We start from the raw sequence: 19,792 nt of genomic DNA on the forward strand, positions 1-19,792 counted from the left end.
TGAAATACTTGCCCCCACTCTACAATACCAGCTTCTTTCAAAGGTTGGGATAGGGCATCCTTGAGACAGTCCGGAGTTCCCGGGAAGTCCCAGATAGGGGCATAGATACTATAGTAAGATCATTTCATAATCTTCCTTATCTGTACCCACAGAAAAGCGGCTGCTTGTAATGTTTTCAATCTTACTTTTTTGTAAAACATTGGGTGTCCAAAATTATACATACATTTTTGTTCACCCTTCCCCTCCCCGTTCAACGTAGCTTTCCTCTGATGGTTGCCGCCTTCTTCTGCTAGTAAATCCCTTACATTATTTAGCTGAAAGGCCCATGCATATAATTGGATATCGGGGAGTGCGATCCCTCCTTTAACATATTTCCTGCAAAGTTTTTTCCTTGCAATCCTAATCTCCCTAGAAGCCCAGGTAAAACTATCTATTCTTGCTTGAAGTTTTTGTATCCCCTTTTCCTTAAAGTCTAACGGAATCATGTTAAAAAGAAAAGTAAGCTTAGGAAGAATAAACATCTTTACTAGATTTACCCTCCCATATAAAGTCAAAGGTAGATATACCCAATTTAACAGGAGTTTATCTACTTCCCATGCCACAGATTTCAGATTTAATAGAGTAATATCCTCCAATTTATTACAGATCGTAACGTCTAAGTATTTCATCTCCTCTTCTATTAACCTGTTTCGTGTTCGTATCCTACATCATTATCTCTGTCTTTGCCATATTGGCTGCATACCCGGACACCTGACCAAAATCCTGTGTTAACACCTCAAGTCTACTCGACGCCAAAGGGAGATTTTCAGTGAAAATCATAATATCATCCGCATACAGAGAGATTTTTTTCTCCCAACCCATATAGGCAAATGACTTAATCAGGGGATCCTTTTTAATCATGAGTGCTAATGGCTCTATATATAAGTCAAATAGTAACAGGAGGGAACGACCCTGCATAGTCCCTCTAGTAAAAGAAAAAGAGTTAGTTAGATTCCCGTTTATTAACAGTCTCGCCGATGGGGCATTGTAAATACGTTTTAGAGTCCCACAAAATTTTGGTCCAAAATTTCAATGTGTTAAAATAAAATCTAAGTAATTCCAGTTTACTCGATCAAACGCTTTAGTAGCATCCAAGGTTATGACTGCCAGGGGTAGTTCAAATGCCCTTGCCAAATCACTTGCCCCAATCAATTCATGGGACAGTTGATGCATATGTCTGCCCTTTAAAAAAACATTCTGATCATCCTGAATCAATGCCCCCATATTTCTCCCCAACCTGTTGGCCAAAATACTAGTAAATATTCAATAATCATTATTTAGCAAGGAAATTGGCCTGTATATTCACAAAGTAAAGGGTCCTTTCCAGGTTTCAAAATGAGAGTAATCACTGCTTCATTCCAAGATGTTGGGAGGGAAGACTCTCCTGCGATAATAAGATCGAAAAGATCCTTGAGAACTGGAGCTATAACTCCACGCAGTTTTACATAGAATTCAGAAGGTAAGCCATCAGGACCGGATGCCTTCCCCTTATTGCTTTTAGAAATAGCCTGAGCTACCTCATCCTCTGAAAATTCTTCCTCCAATAATATCTTCCCTTCATCATCACGTTTTTGAATCCTTAAGTCTTCTACTTCTGACAGCCTGGCCTCCACTTTATCTAATGAATCCTCTGTATACAAAACTTTAAAAAAAACTCACAAATGCTTTCTGGATCTCCGGCGGATCCCTTAAAATCGCCCCTGTATTAGAATATTTTATCTCTGAAATCTCATTCCTAGCAAAATCTGATTTTGCTTTCCATGCCAACAACTTTCCCGTGCTCTCCCCATATTCAAAATTTGCAAATTTACTTGCCTCCCACCTTTTCCTTACTCTTGCTTCTATTACTGCTAGCAACGATGCCCGTTTGGACAGCAGATTGAGTAATATTGATTCATCATTATTCCCCTCCAACTGTGATTTCACGAACTTCCCTTCTAAACTCACTAAATCATTCTCGAGGTTCTGTATTTCTTTCCTATAGTCCCTATTTCTCTGAGCAGAAATACTAATCAGAATCCCCCTAATATAAGCTTTGTAGGAATCCCACACCACATGGGGGGGGCAGAATTCGGGTTGAATTCAAAGAACAACTTAGTTTCACTTAATAACTGCTCCACGACTTTAGTATCATTTAAAAGGGATCGATCCAACGTTCATCTTCTTGTTGAAAGTGACCCTGCACCCTCCAAAGTCAAAATTACTGCGGCATGATCTGACAAATGTGCTGGAATATGTTGGATATCCACCACAGTCATCCTAAGTGACTTAGCCAATAAAGAGTAGTCTATCGTTGAGTGATGTTTGTACTTTTTGTTATGATAAGTAAAACCCTGAGAATGCCCATGAGACTCTCTCCAGATATCCACCAACGCATAATGTTTCATCCTTATCTTAATATACGCAGACAACTTCTGACATCCAGATGACCTACTTCCAGTTGACTTATCTAGTGAATGATTGAACACTATGTTAAAGTCTCCAGCCATTATAATTGGGTACTGGACATCCAACAACTCACTGCACAGTTCCTGCAGTGATGCTGTGTCATCCAAATTAGGGCCATAGTAGGAAACTAAAGTACAAACATTTTTGTTAAACCTGATATCTGCCATGACCCTTCTACCTTTCAAATCTGCCTTCTAATCCAGAATATAAACATTAAGACTACTTTTCACCAATATCAAAACCCCCTTAGAATGTGACGTGTTACTCGAGCAAACCATTTGCTTAACCCAGTACTGAGATTTAAAGATCTTGTGAGCTTCTACAGCCGCAAGATGGGATTCTTGCAGCATTACAATCTGAGCTGAAGAGTCCCTAATACACTAAAGGATATATTTCCTCCTGTGTTTGACCCGCAGCCCATTCACATTCAAAGAGAGGATTTGAAGCCTACCTCCAGCCATTTTTTCTATCTTTTTTAAGTATTGCAGACTCCATTATGAAAATTGTTACCAACCGGGCCTCCTTAAGATGAGGTACACATTTTTCCTTTCCCTGACACCCCTTCCTCCCCCCCAAATGCCCCTCCCACTTTCCCAAATCCCTTCAACCCTCCTCCCTGGGGTTCCCCACCTATCTTTACAGGCTATTAAGCCATTTGGTGCTGTTTGGCCACTTCATCATACTGTCAGAATTCAAACAGAATTTGAGAGTAGAGAGAGGAAAGACCAAGCATAGAGCCAGGTCTAAGTTAGCCATCTTTGAATTTATCCAGGAGGGAGTCCGTTTCCTGAACATACCATAGATTATAAATGTTATTGTTTTTCATTACTCTCAGGGTCGCCGGGAATTTTAATTGAGCTGTGGCTCCTAGCTTCTTGACGTCTTCCATACTCTTGCCTAGCTCCCACTGTTTATTTGAAGTAGTGTGAGAAACATCGGATCTAACCTTAAAGGAATAATCTTTTGCTGTTAATGTTCCCAGTTTTAGGGCTTTTAAGAGGATCTTCTCCTTGACTGCATAAGTGAGAAAGTTCACCAATATCCTCCTGAGTCTTATCCTATTTAGTGGTTTCCGGAAAGGGTCCCTATGAACACTTTGTATATCTCTAACTAGAACATCCTCAGGGCCTTCCCACACCCCACTTTGTTTCAGGAGATCTCCCACAAAAGCCTTAATATCTGCTCCTTCACCCCCTTCCGGGACATTTATTATTTTAATGTTGTTCCTCCTCGCATTGTTCTCCAAAATTTCCAGTCTCTCAGAGTTCTGGTTTCCCTTAGCTTTCAGTTCGTCGATTCCTCTAGTATGTTTCTCTACCATTTCATTTAGCTGATCCACTTGTTTTTCCAAAACTTGGGTTCTTTGAGTTAGTAAGTCCATCTTATTCTCCAGGGCCTCACATACTTCCTGAATCCCCTTCTGATTTGTCTGGGAAACCAGGAAACCCTGTCTAACTTCGTTAGTTAAGGAGTAAAGTAAGGATTCCAAAGAAGTTGACTGACAGGACAATAAGTTTGTTTCATCTGACGGCCCTTGCTGAGGTTCGGCTGACTCTGCTGTTAAGATTCCTGAAATAGCATTCGCCACAAGGGGGTCTATTTCTTCCCCTGTAGGAGCCAGGGACTGTACCAATCTTCCAGACAGCGCTATTATCCCTAAGGGAGTAAGAGACTGAGATATAGGTGAAGGCCGGGGTGAATTTGTTTGCCCTCCCTCTTCAAATTCGTTCTGTGAGAGTCTATTTGGAGCCACAGCCAGGGGAGTGGGAGGGGGGAAGGAAGAAGTAGCCATGGTGGAGACCAAGTTCTTAGCCTTGAAATAAAACCTGAGAAAGGGTGTAATTCTTCGCTGTTGAGGGGGGAGAACTGCCTTTTTCTCCCCCCTATTTTCTTCTTTTGAGACAAACAAATTACTCCCTTCCGAGAAGTGAATACAGCATTTCTGGAGATATCTTCAACTGAGCCCTCCAAACTACCTCCTTGAAATCCAAGAATACTTTCCTCATGAGAGGGCCCTCCCTCCTTTCCCAAAATTTGAGGAGGAAAGGCCCCTCGCTCTAAAGCATTCAGCTCACCAAAACATGTGGTGCCCCCCTTCTCCCGGTACCTGAGAAGTGGTGTCTGTATCACGTTGAAAATCAGGCTCCCCCATGTTTGTGGGAAGGAAAAAGACTCTTCCTCCTTCCTGAAAGGCAGCAACTCCCTCCGTGTGCTCCTTGTGCCTCCACGGTGACTTGTGCTGCCTCTTCCCGAGATACCCCCAGTCGCACCTCTCAGTGCGACCCTGGAGGTGAGAGTCCTGACTCTCCTTACTTCGAGAGCAGCTCTCTCCCAGTTGCTGCCGCTCTCCCTCGCCATCTCCGCTGCCTCTGATTGTTTATCAACACCCCCTTCTCTGTGAGGCATGGATATGACTATAATCGCACAGTAACTCTCTAGGTATGTAGACATCACTATCATCACACACTATCTCTGTGGGTACCTGGACATCACTATCATCAGACACTATCTCTGTGGGACATGGACATGACTCACATCATACACAATTTCTGAGAGATTTGAACACGACTATAATCACATACTATCTCTGTGGGAAGTTAGGCATCACGATCATCAAACACAATCTCTCTGGATACCTGGGCACCACAATCATTACACACTATCTTTATAGGGAATGGGCATGACTTGCGTCGCCGCCAAACTATACAGAGACTTGAACATGATTATAATCACACACTGTCTCTCTGGAGAATTAAACATGATTTTCACACACCATCTCTATGGGAATCTCGGCATCACTCTTATCACACACTGTCTCTGGTGACTTCAATATGATTATCATCACATACTTTCTATACAGGACCCTGGATATAACTACCATCACATTCTATTTCTGTGGGGACCTAGACATTACTCTAATCACAAACTATCACTGTGGAGACCTGAGGATAACTCTAATCATACACAAGCTCTGTGAGGACCAGGGCATTGCACCATTCTGACATCTCTGTGAGCCACAGACATATTCCTTAGTTAAGCTTGTCTGCAATGTGCATAGCTACCAGAGGTTGAGCTCAGGGTCAAGCACTAAAACCTTTACCTGACCCAACAAGAATAGTGGCATTATTTCTTGTGGTAGCCAGCCAAACTAATAATTCTCTCTCCACAGTAATAATATTCACACATTATCACTGCAGGGACTTGAGGATGCCTAAAACTACACAATATCTCTGTGAGGACCAGGTCATCACTGTAATCACACACTCATCACTAGTGAGTTTAACATGATTATCATTACACACTGTCTCTGTGGGGACTTGGACATGATTATAATCACACACTATTTTCTGTGGGGACCTGGACATCACTATTATCATACACTACCTGTGTAGGACATGAACATGATTGACATTACACTATCTGTGTAGGACATGAATGAAAACTTGAAAAACATTAACTTCACACACCATCTCTGTGAATTTCATCTACTTTCTATGATCACACTGTCACTGTGGGGACTTAAACAGGATTATCATGACACATCATCTCTGTGGGGATCTAGGCATCATTATAATCCCACAAAATCTCTAGTGACCTCAACATGATTACCATCACATACTATCTCTGTGGGGACTTGAAGACCATTATAATCACATGCTATCTCTGTGAGGACCTGAACACCATTATAATCACACACTGTCTCTGTGGGGACTTGAACACCAGTATAATCACATACTATCTATACAAGGGACTATAACATTTATATGATCATACACAATCGCTATTTGGACTAGAAGTTTGTTATCTTCATGTGCCTGTGTGGAGACTTGAAAATTGTCTTTCACACTAGTTCAGTGGGAAGTTGAGATTATCTTAAACACTGCCTCTGTTGGCACTTGAAACAGATTAACTTCACACACCATCTCTGTGAAGTTACATTATTCCCATAATCACACTATCTCTGTGGAGGGTTGAACACCACTATAATTGCATACTATTTATGTGGGGACTATCATCACACATGATCTCTAATGACCTCAACATGATTATCATCACACACTATCTCTGTGAGGACTTGAGTAGGAATATTATACACAAACTTCCTAGGCGGGCACTTCGGTTTTGCTATTATCACACACTGTCTTTTGGGGCCAGGTCATCGCTATCATCACACACACTATCTCTGTGGGACATGGACATGGACATGATGGACATCACACATGATCTCTACAGATATCTGAACATGGCTTTAATGACACACTATCTCTGTGGGGTCTTGAATACTACTATAATCACACATTATCTCTGTGAGGACTTAAACGCCACTATAATAACAGACCATCGATGTGGGGAGTGTAATATTCATATGATCATACAGAATTTCTGTTTGGACTTGAACATTGTTATCTTTACACATTGCCTATTTAGGAACTTGAACATTATTTTTACACACTATCTCAGTGGTCTTGAGAACAGCGATCTTCTCCAGAATCTCTGGAGGAATTGAACATTACTATAGTAACATACTATCTTTGTGGGGATTTGAGCAGGCTTACTTTTGCAGACAATATCCGTTTGGACATTAACATTCTTTTGTTCACTGTGTACGTGAATAGAGACTTGAACATCGTCTTTTACACTATTTCTTTGGGCAACTGAGATTGTCTTAAACACTATCTCTATGGGCACTTGAAAAACATTAACTTCACACACCATCTCTGTGAATTTCATCTAATTTCTCTAATCACACTGTCACTGTGGGGATTTGAACAGGATTATTATGACACATCATCTCTGTGGGGATCTAGGCATCATTATAATCCCACACAATCTCTGTGTTACAAATACTGTACCTACCTAGCATGTTCAAATGCCTGACTCATGGGTAGTACACACACAATTGAAGTGGTATCCAACATTTCATTACATTTGATGGGTAACATTTCTGACATTGCCATTATCAACCGTCCTCTATCTATCCTGTGTATAGGTTGTCATGGGAAATGTGTTGTCCCAAAGTCAGGGAAGTTCACACAGCATAGGACGCAACAGATATAACAAACACATATCATGACTGATGTACATCAATGAATGGCATCTGATGGTTATCCACAATCACACCACATTCATGCAAGCACATTATGCAAAACACTTCTTGTGACGTTCACACAGAGGCACAACAACTATTGAAATAGCCAATTCACAGATATAAACACACAGGCCATGAGTGCATTTTTTATTTGCGTAGCCTTGCTATCCTCTTTTGATGCAACACCTGCTCAAACTAGTAAATACCAATTTTATTTCAAAAGTTTGTGTTGCTGTTGCATCAGTTAAGAGAGCTAATCAGGCACAACAATGTGAGTATTATGGTCCGCAGTAGTGTGGTCTGCCACATGTGCCCAAACCCTAGAGCACACATAGCAGGTCATAACATCCTATCTTTGTATAGTTATAGCCTTCAGGTATATCAAAAACAGAAAAATGTCACAAACACAGCTACAGACAGATTTTGTGATGCAAAAACATCAAAAAAGATGCATATGCGTCAAAATATGCCGCATGTGTGTTAAAAAATGACACTCACACCCATAATACATCGATTGGTCCCTAGCGGTAATTCCAACACTGCACCCCGTGAAATCGGTTATCCCCAAAAAAATGTATTGATCCTTGAATGCGGGCAAATTTCTAAGCATATGCGTAAAAAAATATTGACGCAAAGCCCGTAAGCGTCATAAAATTTCACGCATTATAATAAAAAGGCACCGTATTTGAGACAGGAAGTGATGTAATAGGATCCTGCTTAAAGAGATTGTACAGTGGGTGTACTTTATCTTTCACTTTGCAGTCTGTGATTCTTCTAGACTGTATGGCTGTGTCTAGAGTTGTGTCTCTGAATATTGTGCTTTTGTCTCCTGTGTGCTATTGCCATTGTCATCTGTTGTTTTTGTGAGGGTCTGTGTAAATCAGTGTAAGTGTCTTTTTGTCATTTTTTTAGATTAGATTTGTCTTTGTACTGTTGGGAGTGTGTTAGTGGGTATTGTTAGTTGGGGTATTGTTGGGCTGTTTGTGGGTTCTTTAAGTTTCCTTTGCATACCTCCTTTCCCTGTTTTTCCCTCTTTACCCTTTCCTAACCTATTTTTGGGATATATTGGGTAGGCCACGTCTGTGGAAAATGGGTGAGGAGGAGCTGGGGGACTTTGTGTTGCTGGTGTGCCACTTCCTCCCCCTGATGTTGGAGGCTGGTGGCAGAGTGATACAGGGGTATCACACGGAGGCGAGGAGGCTCAGGTGGGAAAAGGTGCTGTTCCACCTAAAAAGACTGTTCAACAGCCAGCGCAACGACCACCAACTGAAACATCGCTGGGCTGACCTGGTGGCCTGAGAGCAGGACCTGCTGGACCACCTGGGTGTGGTGATTGGTGGCCCTGTTGGTGAGTACAATTTAGACTAATGTGTACAGTTAAATGCTCTGTAGTGACAGTCGCAGATTTTGTGACATGCTGCATGCAATGTTTGTGGACATGTGAAATGCAAGTTGAACAAACAGTGGCCCTGAATTATACTAATTTTGCTACGCATTACCGTCATTTGTTGATGCAAAAGCTGCACAAACTTACAAAAGACAACTTTATCTTGTAAATTAGTGCTGCTTTGACGTCAATAGATGAGGATAGTCCGCCACAAACAAAAGTATTATTCAGGGCCTTTGAGTGTACCAGCAATGAGATGTATTTCACATGCTAAAGCAAGCAAGTAACTTAGTAAAATAAAATAGTAATAATAATAATAGTAATAATAGTAATAATAGTAAAATAGTTCCCAAATTTTTTAATACATGTTTGCACAGTGTTCATGGCCATACGCTCAAAGATCTTCCTAACTTCTGCTAATATCTTAGGCTGATATTTTGACTTGGTTTGTGCAGCATTTAAATTAATAATGAATGCCAATGTAATGCACACTTGAAAATATCTAATTTTGTTTTGTGCTACTTTCCATAGCTGTAGCGTAAACAAATGAAGCAAATGCTACACATAAAAAAAAAGAACATATGGCCCTAAGTTCATTGTTTCTGTGTGTTTACATCTGGACAGATAATCTTTCACATGGCCAAACTGAATTGTGCCCCGATTCTACCAGATTGCAGTAGCAGTTCACAGGTTCATCTTGTGACTTTTCGGAGTAGGCGTAGAAATCCTATCATTGAGTAGCATGGCCCAACAACATTTTTGCCTTGGGCACAATTGCTGGTACAGAGCTGGTGCATTTGCCATCTGTGTCACTTTATAGCCAAACAAATTTCTACAGTTAATGGTCATCATAGGATCCCTGAACTTTGTGAATGCATGGTCACAAATTATTTATTTGCATAATATTCTGCAAGGGACCACTGACTGCTTCCATCATACATTTAAAGTGATGAAATAGTTTGCTAGATTACATTTGATACACCCTTGCAGATCTAGTGCAGCATATGTACAATTGTTAAGTTCCCAGTATGAAGGCTATCACAGACATAGGGGGTCATTCCTACCCTGGCGGTCCAAGACCGCCAGGGTAGGGGACGGAGGAAACACCGCCAACAGGCTGGCGGTGCTTCTGGGGCTATTCTGACCGCGGCGGTAAAGCCGCGGTCAGAAAAGGGAAGCCGGCGGTTTCCCGCCGGCTTTCCGCTGCCCCTGTGAATCCTCCACGGCGGCGCTGCAAGCAGCGCCGCCATGGGGATTCCGACCCCCTTCCCGCCATCCTGGTCCTGGTGGTAAAAACCGCCAGGAACAGGATGGCGGGAACGGGTGTCATGGGGCCCCTGGGGGCCCCTGCAGTGCCCATGCCACTGGCATGGGCACTGCAGGGGCCCCCTAACAGGGCCCCATTGAGATTTTCAGTGTCTGCTTGGCAGACACTGAAAATCGCAACGGGTGCAACTGCACCCGTCGCACACCAGCAACTCCGCCGGCTCCATTCGGAGCCGGCTTCCTCGTTGCTGGTGCTTTCCCGCTGGGCGGGCGGGCGGCCTTTTGGCGGTCGCCCGCCAGCCCAGCGGGAAAGTCAGAATGACCGCCGCAGTCTTTTGACCGCGGTAAGGTCTTCTGGCGGTTCCCGCCAGGCGGGCGGCGACTGCCGCCCGCCAAGGTAGGAATGACCGCCATAGTGTTATGCTAAGATCAGCAGGGCAGCATTCCTGTGAGTACCACCATTCCCAAGGTGGTTACAAATAGAGATCTACCTCATCAAGACTGCAGAAGTAGGACATTTGCTAAACCATGTTTCAATTAGCGGACAGTGTCAGTACGGTTGTATAACCACAGATCACCCAACTTGGCAAATGTAAGCTAATGATGTGGCAAACTGTGATCTACAATACCTGATATAGGTACACAGGGCCCAGAGGAACACATTTCAGGTGCAATGACTACACCAGTGCCCATGCATTCTGTCACGGATGATCAAATTAGACACTGTCAGCATATATTTTTGTTGTTGTTTTGAGTTAGATAAATGGCCAATCCATGTTTAGCTTAGCATTGTCATCAAGTAACACACAGGATCCTTGCCAGCATGGTTGCATGGGGAAATATACGGCTCTGGGTACAGTGCCAATGTGGCATATGTAACCTACATACAACACAGGCACACATATAATGGACCATTGAAAGCACATTAATTCCTGAACAAAACTCAACCCACATGAGCATCACACAGTAACTGATTGTCCCTTGATGCACAAGCCACAATACCTGAGTCACTGGTATTTCAGTGCAGCAGGAATGTGGCTTTGCATGTCTTGCATAACAACAAATGATGAAATGGAGTACCCTCTAGAAATAATTCAACACAAAATTGAGTAATCATGTTTGGCACCACATGATTGTTAGGGCCAGTGCATGTGTGCATATGTGTGTCTATCATTCACTGGAGTGACAGTGTCAATGCATGTTTGCAGTAGTATATCTGTTGGAGTGTCTAAATGCCTGATGTGCTGCTCTAGCATACAAAATGTCACACACAGTAATTTGTTGATCCAAATTTTGTACAGGGAGCAGACATTGAGCACATTTCACCCTTCCATGTTTTACAGGTGGACCCGCCGCATATACAATTGGTGAAGTGGTTCAATTTGCCAACCCAGACGTATCTAGTAAGTGTTGATATGTTTGTCCTGTGTTGTGTTTGCAGCTGTTGTGTGATTGACTCCTGTACGTTGGACTCATTGCAAGGTATGATGTGCTGGATGATCTGATATGACTTGACTGGAGGTTGACATTTTGTTCCATGTTTGAGTTGGACAGTCTGTGGCGGAGAGCCTTTTATTGGGAGTCGAGGGTTGGCATGGGCTGGTGAACATGGTGATTTTTGGCTGCATGTCTGCCAATGATTAATTTGGAGGTGGCCAGTTTTATGATTTAGTCAGCAAGTCATACCCTGATTCACACAGAGCAGTGATGCCGAAGTCTTACTGTTAGAAATGGGGTCTTTGGTTGACAGTCAGGTTACCCCCTGTCCCAGCAAGGACCCTCACTCTAGTCAGGGTAAGTCACACACAATCCAAATTATCCTGTGCCCACCCTCTGGTAGCTTGGCACTGAGCAGTCAGGCTTAACTTAGAAGGCAATGTGTAAAGTATTTGTGCAATAAATCATACAATAACACAAAATAGCAACACAGAAATACACCACACAGTGTTTAGAAAAATATATAATATTTATCTGGATATTTGCAGGTCAAAATGGAAAAAGATGCAATAAGAGATTGTAAAGATATCACTGGAAAGTGATATAAAGTGTCTTAAGTCTTTAAAAAGCAAACAAAGTCTCTTTCAAACACAAAGTACCTGGTTTGGAAAGAAAAATCTCCACAAAGGGCCACAGAGGAGGAGATGCGTGGAAAATGTCGGTTTCGCCCCTTCACACACGGACTTGCGTCGTTATTTTTCACGCGGGGAAGACGTTGTGTCGATTTCTGGTGTGCGGACAGGTCTCCTCTGTGGGTCGCGGGGTTTTCAGACGCCCCGGGGTCTGTGCGTGGAATCCTGGGCTTGTTGTCCAGCTGCGCATCGTTCCGGTGGGCTGTGTGTGGAATTTTCTCCCTCACGGCAGGCGCTGCATCGATTTCCCCTCTGGAAGTCAGGCGGCGTTGTCCAGGCGGGCCGTGCGTCGAAGTTCCGGTCGCACCGCAGGCGCCGCGTCGATCTTTTCCTCACAAAGTCAAGCGGCGTCTTTCCGGTCCGGCATGCAGTGAATTTTTCACCGCGGAGCAAGCTGCGTGTCGAATGTTTCGCCGCACAAGGAGTCCAGTTGCAAGAGAGAAGTCTTTTTGGTCCTGAGACTTCAGGGAACAGGAGGCAAGCTCTATCCAAGCCCTTGGAGAGCACTTCTGCAGCAAAGCAAGAGAGCAGCAAGACAGCAGGGCAACAGCAAGGCAGCAGTCCTTTGTAGAAAGCAGTCAGGTGAGTCCTTTAGGCAGCCAGGCAGTTCTTCTTGTCAGGGTGTAGGTTCTGGTTCAGGTTTCTTCTCCAGCAAGTGTCTGAGGTGGTAGGGCAGATGCCCTGTTTTACACCCAAATGTGCCTTTGAAGTGGGGGAGACTTCAAAGAGTGGCTTAGAAGTGCAACAGGTCCCCTTTCAGTTCAATCCCGTCTGCCAGGGTCCTAGTAGGGTGTGTGGCAGTCCTTTGTGTCAGAGCAGGCCCTCCACCCTCCCAGCCCAGGAAGACCCATTCAAAATGCAGATGTATGCAAGTGAGGCTGATTACCCTGTGTTTGGGGTGTGTCTGAGTGAATGGACAAGGAGCTGTCAACTAAACCCATACAGACGTGGATTGTAAGGTACAGAAAGATTAAAGTGAAGAGAAATGCTCACTTTCTAAAAGTGGCATTTCTAAAATAGTAATATTAAATCCAACTTCACCAGTCCGCAGGATTTTGTATTACCATTCTGGCCATACTAAATATGACCTTCCTACTCCTTTCAGATCAGCAGCTACCACTTCAACAATGTATGAGGGCAGCCGCAATGTTAGCCTATGAAGGGAGCAGGCCTCACAGTAGTGTAAAAACGAATTTAGGAGTCTTACACTACCAGGACATGTAAACTACACAGGTACATGTCCTGCCTTTTACCCACACAGCACCCTGCTCTAGGGGTTACCTAGGGCACACATTAGGGGTGACTTATATGTAGAAAAAGGGGAGTTTTAGGCTTGGCAAGTACTTTTAAAAGCCAAGTCAAAGTGACAGTGAAACTGCACACCCAGGCCTTGCAATGGCAGGCCTGAGACAAGGTAAAGGGGATACTAAAGTGGGTGGCACAACCAGTGCTGCTGGCCCACTAGTAGCATTTAATCTACAGGCCCTGGGCACATATAGTGCACTTTACTGGGACTTATAAGTAAATCAAATAGTTCAATTGGGTGTGATCCAAGGTTACCATGTTTAAAGGGAGAGAGCATATGCACTTTATCACTGGTTAGCAGTGGTAAAGTGTGCAGAGTCTAAAAGCCAGCAAAAACAGCGTCCAAAAAGGGGAGGGAGGCAGGCAAAAAGTTAGGGGTGACCACCCTAAGGCTGTCAGGTCTAACACTTACCCACAGACTTGAGCATCCCTGGTAACTAATGAACATGTAGGACTGTATGTTTGACTTCCTAGCAGCATCTAGCTCCACATGTTGTGCTCCGTTTATGTGGCACTTGAGTGAAATGCCATAGGCGTGCATGCAGTTCAAGGCCAGATGGGTGCTTGCATCAATGTGCTTGTTCTTGGAAAGATATCAGTGAGATCTAATGATGTTGACAATTGTTTGCATTTAGAAACATAAATGTGGTTGTGATTGTCCAATGTTTGAGTCAATCCTAGTTGGCAGCCCTCCTTACCTGTGGTGGACTGACTAAACCCATGGACAGCTGTCCAGATCTTCCTGGCTGTCCTTGATGTTTGAATGTATGTGTTGTATGTCCATCATCCCCTGAGGCACAGGGTTAGGGTTAGGAAATATGTGTCCCTAGGTGTGAGGATCCCAGTGTAGAAGACAGACATGTAAATCAAACATTCATTTGTTCCAACCTACGATGCCCCCTCATGATTAGCAACTGCATACCGTCCAGGCAATTCCATTTACAAATCACAGGTCTTGTGGGTCTTGATTGTCATCCAGAAGATAGTCATTAGTTGGCCTGACACATGTGGAGTGCTTGCAGCATTTGTTATGTGACTAATAGCAGTACAATGATGCATAGATCATTTAATTAGGTACACAGCTTGTTGTGCATTGTTGTGCTGTTAGATAGTAGATGTGTAGGCTGCGTTGGCATGTCATTCCTCAGGGACATACTATGATCTGTACTGTGATTTGGACTGTATGTGCTATTTTTGAGGAAGTGTTAGAATATCATCTGTAGATGTATCACACAATAATGTCACTAATGTTTGGCTTTCTCTATTTTGACAGCTGCCAACATGAATGCCCATGAGATCAGGGAATTCCAGAGGCGGGCAATGCGTTACCGCCACATACTAAATGTGGAGGCTGGGTTCTGCAATATGGCACGCCGTTATCACCATGAGAGAGCCACAGGGGTCTGGAGGGCATTTGCCCAAGGGGGGGTAGCCTTGCCCACAACATCCACCATCACCACTACAGCTCAGACCACAGTCGGGAAAAGGATGACAGCAACTGTAGCAGCTCCCTCAACCTCATCTGCTCCAGGCCCACAAGCTGCACCTCCTGCACCTCCCCCTCCAACCACGCACTGGCACACGCAGTGGCATCAACAAGTGGAACACAAACAACCGCAGCTGCTGTGATAGACATTGTGGAGTTTCGGACACTGAGACGTGACATGCAACGGATGTTGCGCAGGATGGATAGGCTGCAGCAGGAGGTGTCCCGCAATAGCAGGAGACTGCGGGGTAATCAGAAGATCCTGCCGGGGGCCAATTTGTGACTTGTGGATCCTCACCCATGATTCCCTCCCATCCCTCCTCTTTCCTGGTTCTTATCTTTAGTGGGTTTAGAGGGCTTAGTGTTAGGTTAGAGTAGGCTGTTAGTTTAGTTAGTATAAGTGGGTTGGGAATGGAGGGGGTTATATTATTACATGTTTTTTTGTGGGTGGGTGGGTGGTGGATAATGTTGGGGTTTATGTGTATAAAAAAATATTTAAACTTTTACCAAAAAATATATATAATTGTTTAGGCTAAGTTAGTATGTGTTTAGGTTAGTATATGTTGTCCTACATGTGTCCCGTCATATAAGGGGGGTGGAGGGTTGATGTTTAGAGTGTTTAGTTAAATGTGATAAGTAAGTTTAGCTTAGGGTAGTTAGGGCCAGTTGTGGGTAATGTGTAGTTAGGATAGGTTAGGTTAGTTAAGGTGATTCCCCTAGTTTAAGTTTCCTTTCTTACTGTGAAATAAAGTTTTAGGTACTCCTTTACAGTATGTGTCATATACTTGGGTATCGTAGCCTTGGCATGGGTATACAGTGTCAATTTAGTATTTGCATTTCTGTTCCATCCTGCATCAGAATCCTATTATTGACAAGGTTATTCCCAATTCCTAATGAGCTGTCACATTGGCAGCTACACCAAAGCTATGTCTCTCTGCATCTGCCATCCATTGCACCCACCACTCAAGGTTACTATGGTTCCCAATGTGTTGTGAAGGTTGGATATGTTTTTCAATATGTCATTGTTTGAGTCCTGATTTGGAATCTTGGGCACTGTGGGACTTCTGCCTGCAGCCTGATGTTCATGTGAAGCCTGATAAGCTGAGTGATGTTATAATCTTATGTAGTATTGTATACATAAATCACACCTATCATTTCTTACATTGTACTCCCAGGTTACATATTTGTCGATACACTCGTACACATCCATTCCTGCTGTATGGTGTGTGATGAAAGTTTATAGTCAGATATCTCATACATAAAGATTGTCTTGAAGGGAATGTTGGCCACATTGAGTTTCGGCTTATACATACCTTGAAGCTGACTTTTTCTGTCCTACACAGCATTATACTGTTCGTTTTCATTTCACTTTGGAAATAAGCCTAAGGAAGCACAGATTGTTGTAACTTAATAGCGATTAGATTAAGCATTAGCAGAAGACATCTTGTATTTAGCAACTATTGTGAACAGTTGGCGGAATCCATTTTGTATTCATGGCAGGCATTTTCTCTGCCATGTGCTCACCATGTGCTCTGTCCTACCTTTCTGTTAACTACTTTTGAAAATCTGTCTAGTGAAAATTTATATTTAGCATCTCCCACTTTCGCACATGCCCAGTAAGATCTGCAGCTGTTAGTAATCAGTAACAGATAGTAATGTGTCAACTAGTCCTTGAAACTGTTAGCCCCTCCTACCTGTCAACTGTGCATTTCCATATGACCTTACATGTATGTAAGTCTTGCTTCTATAATTGTACCACCTTCTTTTAGCCCCTGCGTAGGTATAAAAGGAGCATGCTCTCTTAGTTCAGTGTGCTACTTCAAACATTACCGAAGGGTGCTGTTTGAACTGTAATACCACCTCATGAGGTTTAATAAACTTTGGGCCAGATGTATCAAATGATTTTGCACTCGCAAATGGCGAAATCGGCCGTTTGCGAGTGCAAAATCCTGGTCTGCAATGCATCAAAGGCATTCACAGACCACAAAATGAAAATCGCAAAAATTGCGATTTTCTGCGTTGCGACCTGAATTTTGCGAATCGCAAATTGCGATTCGCAAAATCCAGGTCGCAAGGCTATTCTGCAAAAAATCGCAAATTGCGATTTTTCGCAGAATGGTATTTTGCACATGCAAAATACCATTGTCTGCAACCAGGTGGTAACCTGGTGCAAAATTTAAAAATGCAGTAAAACTGTATTTTTAAATTTAATATGTAAAGCACACATGCCCTTTTGGCATGTGTGTACTTTACATTGTAAAAATAAAAATGTTGGGGTGCAGGAGAGGGGGCCTTAGGCCCCCAGCACCCTGCCCTTTTGCATTTCCCAAATTGCGATTTCTGGTTCAGAAATCGCAATTTAGGAAATGCAAAAAATTTGCAGCTATGGGCCAACAGGCCCATAGCTGCGAATGGGGCCAGTATAGCAATTTGCGATTCGGTAATTGCATTTGCGATTTTTAAGAAATCGCAATTACCGAATCGCAAATGTGATACCAGGCCCTTTGCGAGTCGGTAATTGCGATTTCTTAAAAATCGCAATTACCGAATCGCAATGGGACAGAATCATACATCTGGCCCTTTGTCTTTTATTTCAGTTTCTGTGCCAACTTCTTCCTATATGGTCTGAGGACTTTGTGCAGAGAAGGGCGAACCCCTTGCACTAGTAGGCCTTGCTGAGGCTTACTTCAACAAATTGGCGGCCGAACAGGGACTCATCGGCGACTCGGACGCCCAACGGATTGGTCGCAACGAAGGATTGGGATCTCGCTGCGGACGATCAATGCCTGAGGAGACCCGAGTCTTGTCAATCACAGCGTTTTTCCCTTCTTTATGATTTGACCATGCAGGTGGCGCCGGTCCTCGACTGAGATCCTTTTTGTTCATTCGTCATGCAGTGACCATTTGGTCGATTTTAGAACTTGGCAGTTGGAACCTGGACACCCTGTGACTGGTAAGAGCCGTTTTATGGCACTTGCTGTGGGTTTTGATGCCTTTGTTTGGTAATGAAGTTTAGCACTACTTACTGTGGCTCTCGTGTTTTGGGTGACTAGTCAATTTGTGTCCTTTGAATTGATATATAAATTGCAATTTATATAGGCAGGTAATGAGGAGAATTTTCTCCAATTTAAGTTTGATTTGAACGGAACCTTAAGAGCTACTTTGATTATAATATTGCATATTCTGCACTATTTTTGGCATGCCTGTTTTTAGCGCACTTCGTAGGATGTGTTGCTTTTGTAATGGTACCAATTTGAGACTGGAAGAATCGCAACCGGCACCCCCAGAGGGGACGCCCAATAGAGATATGTATGTTAAACATGGTCTTTCTTCTATAATGTACAGCACATTATGGAATAAATACACTCGTGTGGATCCTGAGCTACGTTGGCCTATGCATGGGTCATTTGATTTGCGAAAGATTGAGTATGTGGAACAATGTATGTGTAAGCAAAAGTCTAGGCAAGATATGTTTGACTGTGTACGAATGTGGGAGAAAGAAGTGCGTGGACGAGTGAAGCGTGAGCAAGCCTTGCTTGAGAAAGAGCAGCGGAAGAATGTATATGTGAAAGCATTGGAAATGAGAAAGAAAGAAATAAATGACTTAAAGGAGCTAGAAGAGAAAGAACGTAAATTACAGGTAACTGGCCAATACACCGTTAGGCAACCTCTCTATCCTATCCTTAATAAACCACACAATGATTTTTTGTTACTAGATCGCCCTCCACCTCCGTATGTCGTTCCTTCTGCCCCTCATGAGTTAGCTAAGGTCTCCGGTTCAGAGCAACAGAAGATACGAGACAGTCGATCTATGTTGCCTGCTGACCGTGCTTCTGAGCTTAGATCTATTGCTCGTAAAACAATTCGTAGCGCTGTCTCTGCTTCTGAACTTTTAGACAACATGAAAGGGTGGACGGAAAAGGAGCAGCTATATTTTACTGAGGCATTTGGCACAGAAGTAATTGAACTATATCGGAAATATTCTGATGAGTTAGAGCCCGATGATGCAGCAGCTGATCATAAGCAAATGCGTGATGGTCTTTTTGTTTTATCCCAGGTGGCTGATGCAATCAGGCGTTTGATGAAATTATGTGTTGTGGCAGTCCGTTTGCAAGAGGAGAAAAGGGCCGTGGACGTAGTTACACGGATATCTCAGACCGGCGGCGTGCAAGCTTACATCTTCGGAACAGATAAGACTATGATAGTTCACGCGAAACCAATGCAGGAGGCCGCGCCTTTGTATGTTCCTCCTAAAGGATTGGGTTCAAGTGATGATAAAACTTCTGTTGATGCTAAGGGTTATTTTATTTATAATTGGGTGTATACTCCTTGGAATAGGGCAGATGTAATGGCACTTAAAACAGCATTACCTGACCCACGGACAAATCCAGCTGCCTTTTATGAGGAAGTTGAGGGAGCAATTAGTTCTTGTACTATGACTTTGGCTGACACTGATTTATTTTTCGGATTGATATTACCACCAAATATGTGGAGAACTGTTCGTAAAATTGATGATGGTGTAGTTTTTGGGGCGTCATGGAAAGAATTAGATGGACGGGGATAGGGAACCTGCGAAAAAGCCATATCAGTTGATTCTGGATCTTACCGCAGCCATATTAGTTAAGTTAAAAACGATTATTCCC

This window comes from Pleurodeles waltl, chromosome 3_1 (genome assembly GCF_031143425.1).
Source record: "Pleurodeles waltl isolate 20211129_DDA chromosome 3_1, aPleWal1.hap1.20221129, whole genome shotgun sequence".
Lineage (NCBI taxonomy): Eukaryota > Metazoa > Chordata > Amphibia > Caudata > Salamandridae > Pleurodeles > Pleurodeles waltl.